The 6,693-nt window shown below is 37.7% G+C and overlaps 1 long non-coding RNA gene across 1 annotated transcript in view; it reads left to right on the plus strand.

The window, feature by feature from the left end:
- The first annotated feature begins 70 nt into the window (after positions 1-70).
- LOC127142726 (uncharacterized) overlaps positions 71-6,693 on the plus strand; it is a 19,492-nt gene continuing 12,869 nt past the window's right edge. Inside the window, exons 1-2 of the long non-coding RNA XR_007813715.1 lie at positions 71-2,785; positions 3,748-5,166. This is a non-coding gene — a long non-coding RNA (uncharacterized LOC127142726). The remainder of the gene's footprint in view (positions 2,786-3,747; positions 5,167-6,693) is intronic.

The raw sequence follows: 6,693 nt of genomic DNA on the forward strand, positions 1-6,693 counted from the left end.
CAGAAAACCACAAAACTAACTATGATGGAAGTAGAGATGTGATGGAAACAAAAGGTAGTGCAATGCAGAGCGCAGGACAATGCGACTCATTTCTGTTGGCCACTCTGATACCCTCAGCTCTGGTGTCAGTTAAGTTCTGCAAGAGCTACATGCCGGTTGTGGGAATGCACACAGCTAAAGCAGAAACTACTGGTGTTATTACGTCTTAAAACTGGCTGACAACACTGTCAGCTGCCCAGCAGGAGAGATACTCCGCAGTGTGGCAGGATTTCATAACTGAGCCATGATCAAGACGCCAGCTGTATGTCTGTATGGAAAAACAAGAACAAATGGTTAAAATCTTTGTATTGAACAGCCAAATCCAATTTGACTGACAAAATTCAACCAGGTCCAGCCCTATTTCCTCTGACTCACTGGATAGTTTCACCTATTTTTGCCTCTCTAGCTAAAAAAAACAACTCACTTTTTGGATGGAATTGGTCACAACCAGCACACAGACATTCAACTGGTGATGAGGGGTTGCCAACAGACATTGGTTTGGGGTCACAAGCCAAAAAAAAAAAGGTTGGGAAACACTGTAGTCACACACTGTTAATATTAGAGTCTATGCATTGCTGCTTGTTCCATTCATCCCTCAGTTCAAATGAAGATTAAAGTTTATACCTCAGTGGGACTAGTTTGCATTTTAAAATGAAGCATCTTTTTACTAATTTTCATCTGATGGTGTTACAAATGTGACTAAGAACAGTGACTTTTAAAGTACAGCCTTAAGTGGAGCTTTTCATTTACACAGCCAACAGATAAAAGTCATTTGCAGCCCACACAGCGCCTTCAGCAGCTAAAAGACCTTTCATTTAAGGACCAGTCAGCGTGCAACATTAACAAAAGCCGCCAGTCAAATGTTGGTAAATTCTGACTGCTGCCACTAATTCTGCTGCTTCTACCAGCTGCTTACAGACAGATTTATTTTAAAGTAAAAAAAAAAAAGAAAAAAACACTGATAGATGCTGAAGATAATCCTAATTTCCTTCTTGCTTAGGATGCATTTCTCAAATCTTCAATTTATGTATTTGGTGATAAATCATTGTATGAAATTCATCATTAAATATCTCTACAATGTAGATAATCGTCAGAAAAGGGTTATCACTTTGTCCCCCAGGGACTAATATCACATTATATGTCATTTAAAATATAACAAGTGTGACTTTGTTAGAGAAATTGTATTTAATTTTTCATTACTTTTACTTTTCTGGAGAATGTTTGCACTGATGGACCGTATTGTCTTAAATACGTCAGGTCACGTTTTTCTCATTCAACTCTAAAGTAATGTTCTAATGTTTACATCTTAGAAAAATAGAAGCAATATTTCCACAACGAAATGCCTTTTCTGCATGTGTGTTTTACATTTTGTTGATTGACCTTGTGAAGTTTATTGCAATGATTTAAACTTTTCTTTTATCGCAATGAGAAAAAAAATCTACAAAAACAATATATAACAGACCAGTTACATATCATCAAATGTTTACTTGTGACCCATGTTTGTAATTGAGTGTAAACAAAATATATTATTCCTAATATTATATCGAGTGCTTTAATCAGAGTCAGGCTATAACATTACTGCAGCCATGCCAAATATTTCAGTTGTGTCAGAGAATCTCATTTAAACTTGTAAAAGTACTTTAATAATGGTAGATTATGTAGCACTTCATGGTTCCTGCCAGGTCATACTTTGCATTTCACTGGAGGTTTTCCATAGTTTTGTCCATCAAGCTGAGTATTTTTCACAGAATTATTAAGACAACTCATATACTCAACTGGCACAAGATAAAATGATTTGTCTCAAACTAAATGCTGGTAAACTATCCAGAAATCAATTCTCTTTGAGCTCAATTTCCTATTTCTGGTGCACTATTCCTATCACTCTCAATTTATTTGGGAATTTAAAAGGTACTTTTCTGCCCTCTTGATAAGTCAAACATATGTAATATGTAATATATTTGAAGTTGTCACAATGTAAAATGGAGTCTCATATAGACTTCAAGCAGAAGGAAGTTGTATATAGTCTTTACACATATCAGCAATGGAGAAAAAAAAGCTCTTTATAATATTCATTACCATTGTAATAAGGAAGATAGTTCTATTTTTGGAGCTACCAGTTGTGGTATGATATTTTTGTGCATGAATCTGACTCTCAGTCCTCAGTCCTTCATGTGGTTTTGTCAAATGTCTCGTCTCCACTGGCCTGAGCTCAGCCTTGTTGTGGTCGGTCAGGTTCACAGTCTCATACTGGTCCCAGTCTGGACCTGACTGAACCACAACTGGACCCAGCTGAACTCAACTGAGCTAATGGAGATGAGGCAGAAGTGTTCTGATGCAAGCTGCCATGGTCCAATACACTGCCTGCTTTGTTTCATCAGTTTGGTTCCTTATTTAATTCCAACTTTGATAATGTATGAAAATGCTCCCTTTTGGATTAATAAAAAGTTGGTTTCTTAAGTCTGTTGTTTTAATCTAACAATATTGAGTAGGATAATAATGCAGAACTAAATTTCTTTGTTGTCTATTTGAGGATATCTCACATATCACTCTTCTTTTTGTAGAAGCTGAATTATTTGGAAACTCTGGAAATGTTGAGCCTCAGATGTCGCGCTGCAGTCAGTCCAGATTTGGAGTCACGATGAGACAAACTTCCCCATAGATGTGATGCTCGACTTAAGTTTCACTCAGCCACAGTGTCAGCAAGTTTAATTGACTTCCCCTAACACGATTTCAGGGATCAGTCAGAGTGAGTAACTCAGTCATTTGTCTCTGAAAGCCTGGAAAGAAACACCTGCTAAAACTCTACATCTAATGAAACTGTAGAATTAGAAAACAGCCATTTAAAAAAAAATGTTTTGTCCACGTGCCTATTTATTAGTTTAATGGTCACAGTCTAGTCTGTCTGCCCAGACAGTCAGTCCCTTCCTAATCCTTCACGTGAAACACAGTCAGTTTCCAGTTTATTAGGAACACCTAGCTAAAACAATTCAGTTTACTATAACAGTCCTGTGATAAATCTTCCCTTTATTAAAGTTACAATATTCAGTTTGTGATTAAATAGTTTTAGAGAGGTAAAGATTCAACTTTATGGTGATTTTGGCAGCTGTAGTTTGTGGTGCTGCACAGAGAGATGTTTCTGTTATTTTCTGTACTGTCGTTGATATAAATAGGGTGGAAAAAATAATAAAAACACCTGTCAGTATAACAAAAACTGAACTGTCAAGAAAGGAAGCCGTACTGCAGGACTGTTGTATTAGTTTTAATTTTCACAGGTGAGAAATCAAATGTGGTTTTCACGTTTGAAGCATCTTAAAAGCTCATTTGTCAAATATGTCACTTAAGGCAGAGAATAATGATTCTTGATGATATTTCTTTGTCTTTTTTGCACTCCTTGCATTTTCTTCCTCTCATATCAAACTTCCAGACTCACAGCTCTTTACAGTGAAAGCACTAAAGAAGTAAAGTTCTTTTTTTAATGTATCACATGGATTTGGGATTGTCCTTTCAGGTCAACAGTGAGCTTTCATGCTGATCTTTTAAGCCAAAAGCACCATGAATGAAATCAGAACAGCTTCTGAGCTTGCAGGTCAACAGGTTAAACTCTATCTGCTAATGAAAACCGTGTGGTCTGGCTAAAAGCTCTGGAAAAAGCAAGTCACTGTATCTTGAGTTTGGATTGTTTTGTCAAACTATTTTCTGTTGTTGCAGGATTACAGCTCTTTTCAGTGATATCAGGAAAGCAGTGAAGGTCTGGTCACTGCCAGTAAGCCGAGGTTTACACCACAGATGACCTCACCTGTCCTGAGGCAGACCTGCATGGTATCTGTTGAGGAGGTGAAGTTACGTAAAGTAAATCTGCAGCAGACATTCTTAGAGGGCTAATCTTCTTAGACTGCTGAGGGCTGAGACAAGCCTCAGCGGTGTCAAAGCTACCAGGAAGTCATCTCAAGACAGGACGACAGTAGTAGTACTTGGATAGAGTCCAGTATGTCAGACTTTTAAAATGGTTTGATGGTACTTCTTATGTGAGCGTAATTTTTTTTTAAAAAAAAGATTACATAAATTACAAGGAAGAGAGTGAAAAAGTGCTGATACAGAGAAGTTTCTAAAGTCATTTAAAGTAAAGTAACTGCACTCATGGTGGAAACAAAATCCTTTTCTTCTTCAATTCTCAGGATGATTTCAGACCATCCACTAACAGGAATTCACCCTCTGTGTGATTTTCCACCATTTTGAATTATGTCCAAAAGTTTTCACAGCTTTCAAATTGGCCAAATTTCACACATGAAAAGTCTGACTCACACAGAAGTTATTACTTTTTTTTCAAGCTATTATAATCAATAATTTATGTACTTGTTCAGAACCTAGCTCAGAGCTTCACTATGCACTTTTTGGACATTCAGCCTCTGGGGGGACGACAAAACTTTAAAAAGTTTGTATCTCAAATTACTGTGCATTTCTTTCTACACTTAATAGGACATGATCTAATGTTCAAGCCTCAGACAACAGCTTGGTTTTGATTAATCTAAGTCTGTGGCTTTTATAAGCAAGTTTTTAAAACTGCAACCGATGGTCAATTATGAGGTCCATCACTACTTTCTTCAAAATTCACATAATCAGTTAGCCCTCATAACTCTTAATGTATTTGTTCAAACACTACCAGAACTGAGTCACAGATTGTTTCGAGTCTGAAGGTAAAAAGTTTTGAAATCTGTTTAAAATTCTTTTTAGCTCAACTTATCCTTTGAATTTTTTTTTCTTTTGGCTCAACCAACAAAATAAGTCCTTAACCTGTCATAGTATTTCTTCCCTCAGTGTCTGTATGGCTAAAAGTCCCATCTGTCCCTCTGCAGGTCTAATGAGTGTGTGATCAGTGAAGATAGGTGCCCTGAATTGGTGATCAAAGGTTTCCAAACAGGAGTCCCCCTTGTCTCACAAGAGCCTGGGGCCCCATGTGCTCCAGGGAGAGGACAAGGATGTTATTATGCAGAAAGGACAGAGGCAGAGCCCACCTCACTGCTGCTCCACCAATCGCGATGTACCTCTGGGCTGCATCTCAGGTATCTTCTGTCTACCCTCTGGGTGGAGAGGAGGTCAAAGGTCGGGGAGACAGAGAGCACCTGAGAGGTGAGAGAGTTTGTTTCAGATGTGGCTCTGAAATGTATCATTCACTACAAAACGTGTGAATAGCTGTAGTCCTGTAGATAGATTAATCACCATGACTGTTCAATTTTCATAAAAACATTTGCCCCAATTTTTTTCTCCTTTATAACTTCATGTCAACAATTAGGGTTGTAGCTAACAACTATTTTATTGTTGAATACTCTGCTGATTATTTTTTGTATAACTGATTAATTGTTAAGTCTAAAAGGTCAGGAAACAGTGAAAATTTAGACATCCCAGGTTTCCACGTGACACCTTCAAACTGCTTGTTCAAAAACGAACAGATTTTCACTTTACAATCATGTTAACACAGAGAAAAGCAGCAAGTATCCACATAACAAGGGCTGAAACTTGAGATTTTTGATTGATAATTGACATAAAACAGTTACTGGATAATAGTACTGAGGCCAGTTACATTTCTCTCTATGCACTAATCCATTAATTGACTTAACATTTAAGCTGTAATAGCAACCTGTTAAAATTCTGCACATGTATTACTGGCAAAATATAGTTTAAGTATCTAAAGTAAAAGTTCTCATAATGTGGGTTAATTTATTACATAGAATATTATATATTGATATGTGAGCACCATTTTTAGCTATTCAAGGTGGAGCTAATTTTTACCTATTTGATCTAGTAATGCACAATTAAATCTATAGGAAGCATCAAAAATGTGATTAAAAATATCCATCTTTAAACATCTTTAACGACATCCATGTATAGCATGTCATGTATTGTAAGGCATGAAAAATGGTCAAAAAATGGCATAGTATAGTAAGACATGAATAGGGTTGGGGTTATGGCTTTTAGGCAGAGGTTAGGGTTAGAGTTACAGCTTTTAGCCACAGTTAGGGTTAGGGTTACAGCTTTTACCCAGAGGTTAGGGTTAGGGTTACAGCTTTTACCCAGAGGTTAGGGTTAGGGTTACAGCTTTTACCCAGAGATTAGGGTTAGGGTTACAGCTTTTACCCACAGTTAGGGTTAGGGTTACAGCTTTTACCCAGAGGTTAGGGTTAGGGTTACAGCTTTTACCCAGAGGTTAGGGTTAGGGTTACAGCTTTTAGCCACAGTTAGGTAGGTTACAGCTTTTACCCAGAGGTTAGGGTTAGGGTTACAGCTTTTAGCCACAGTTAGGGTAGGGTTACAGCTTTTACCAGAGGTTAGGGTTACAGCTTTTAGCCACAGTTAGGGTTAGGGTTACAGCTTTTACCCAGAGGTTAGGGTTAGGGTTACAGCTTTTACCCAGAGGTTAGGGTTAGGGTTACAGCTTTTAGCCACAGTTAGGGTTAGGGTTACAGCTTTTACCAGAGGTTAGGGTTAGGGTTACAGCTTTTACCCAGAGTTAGGGTTAGGGTTACAGCTTTTACCCACAGTTAGGGTTAGGGTTACAGCTTTTACCCAGAGGTTAGGGTTAGGGTTACAGCTTTTACCCAGAGGTTAGGGTTAGGGTTACAGCTTTTAGCCACAGTTAGGGCTAGGCTTACAGCTTTT

The sequence above is a fragment of the Lates calcarifer genome, linkage group LG8, assembly GCF_001640805.2.
Source record: "Lates calcarifer isolate ASB-BC8 linkage group LG8, TLL_Latcal_v3, whole genome shotgun sequence".
Lineage (NCBI taxonomy): Eukaryota > Metazoa > Chordata > Actinopteri > Centropomidae > Lates > Lates calcarifer.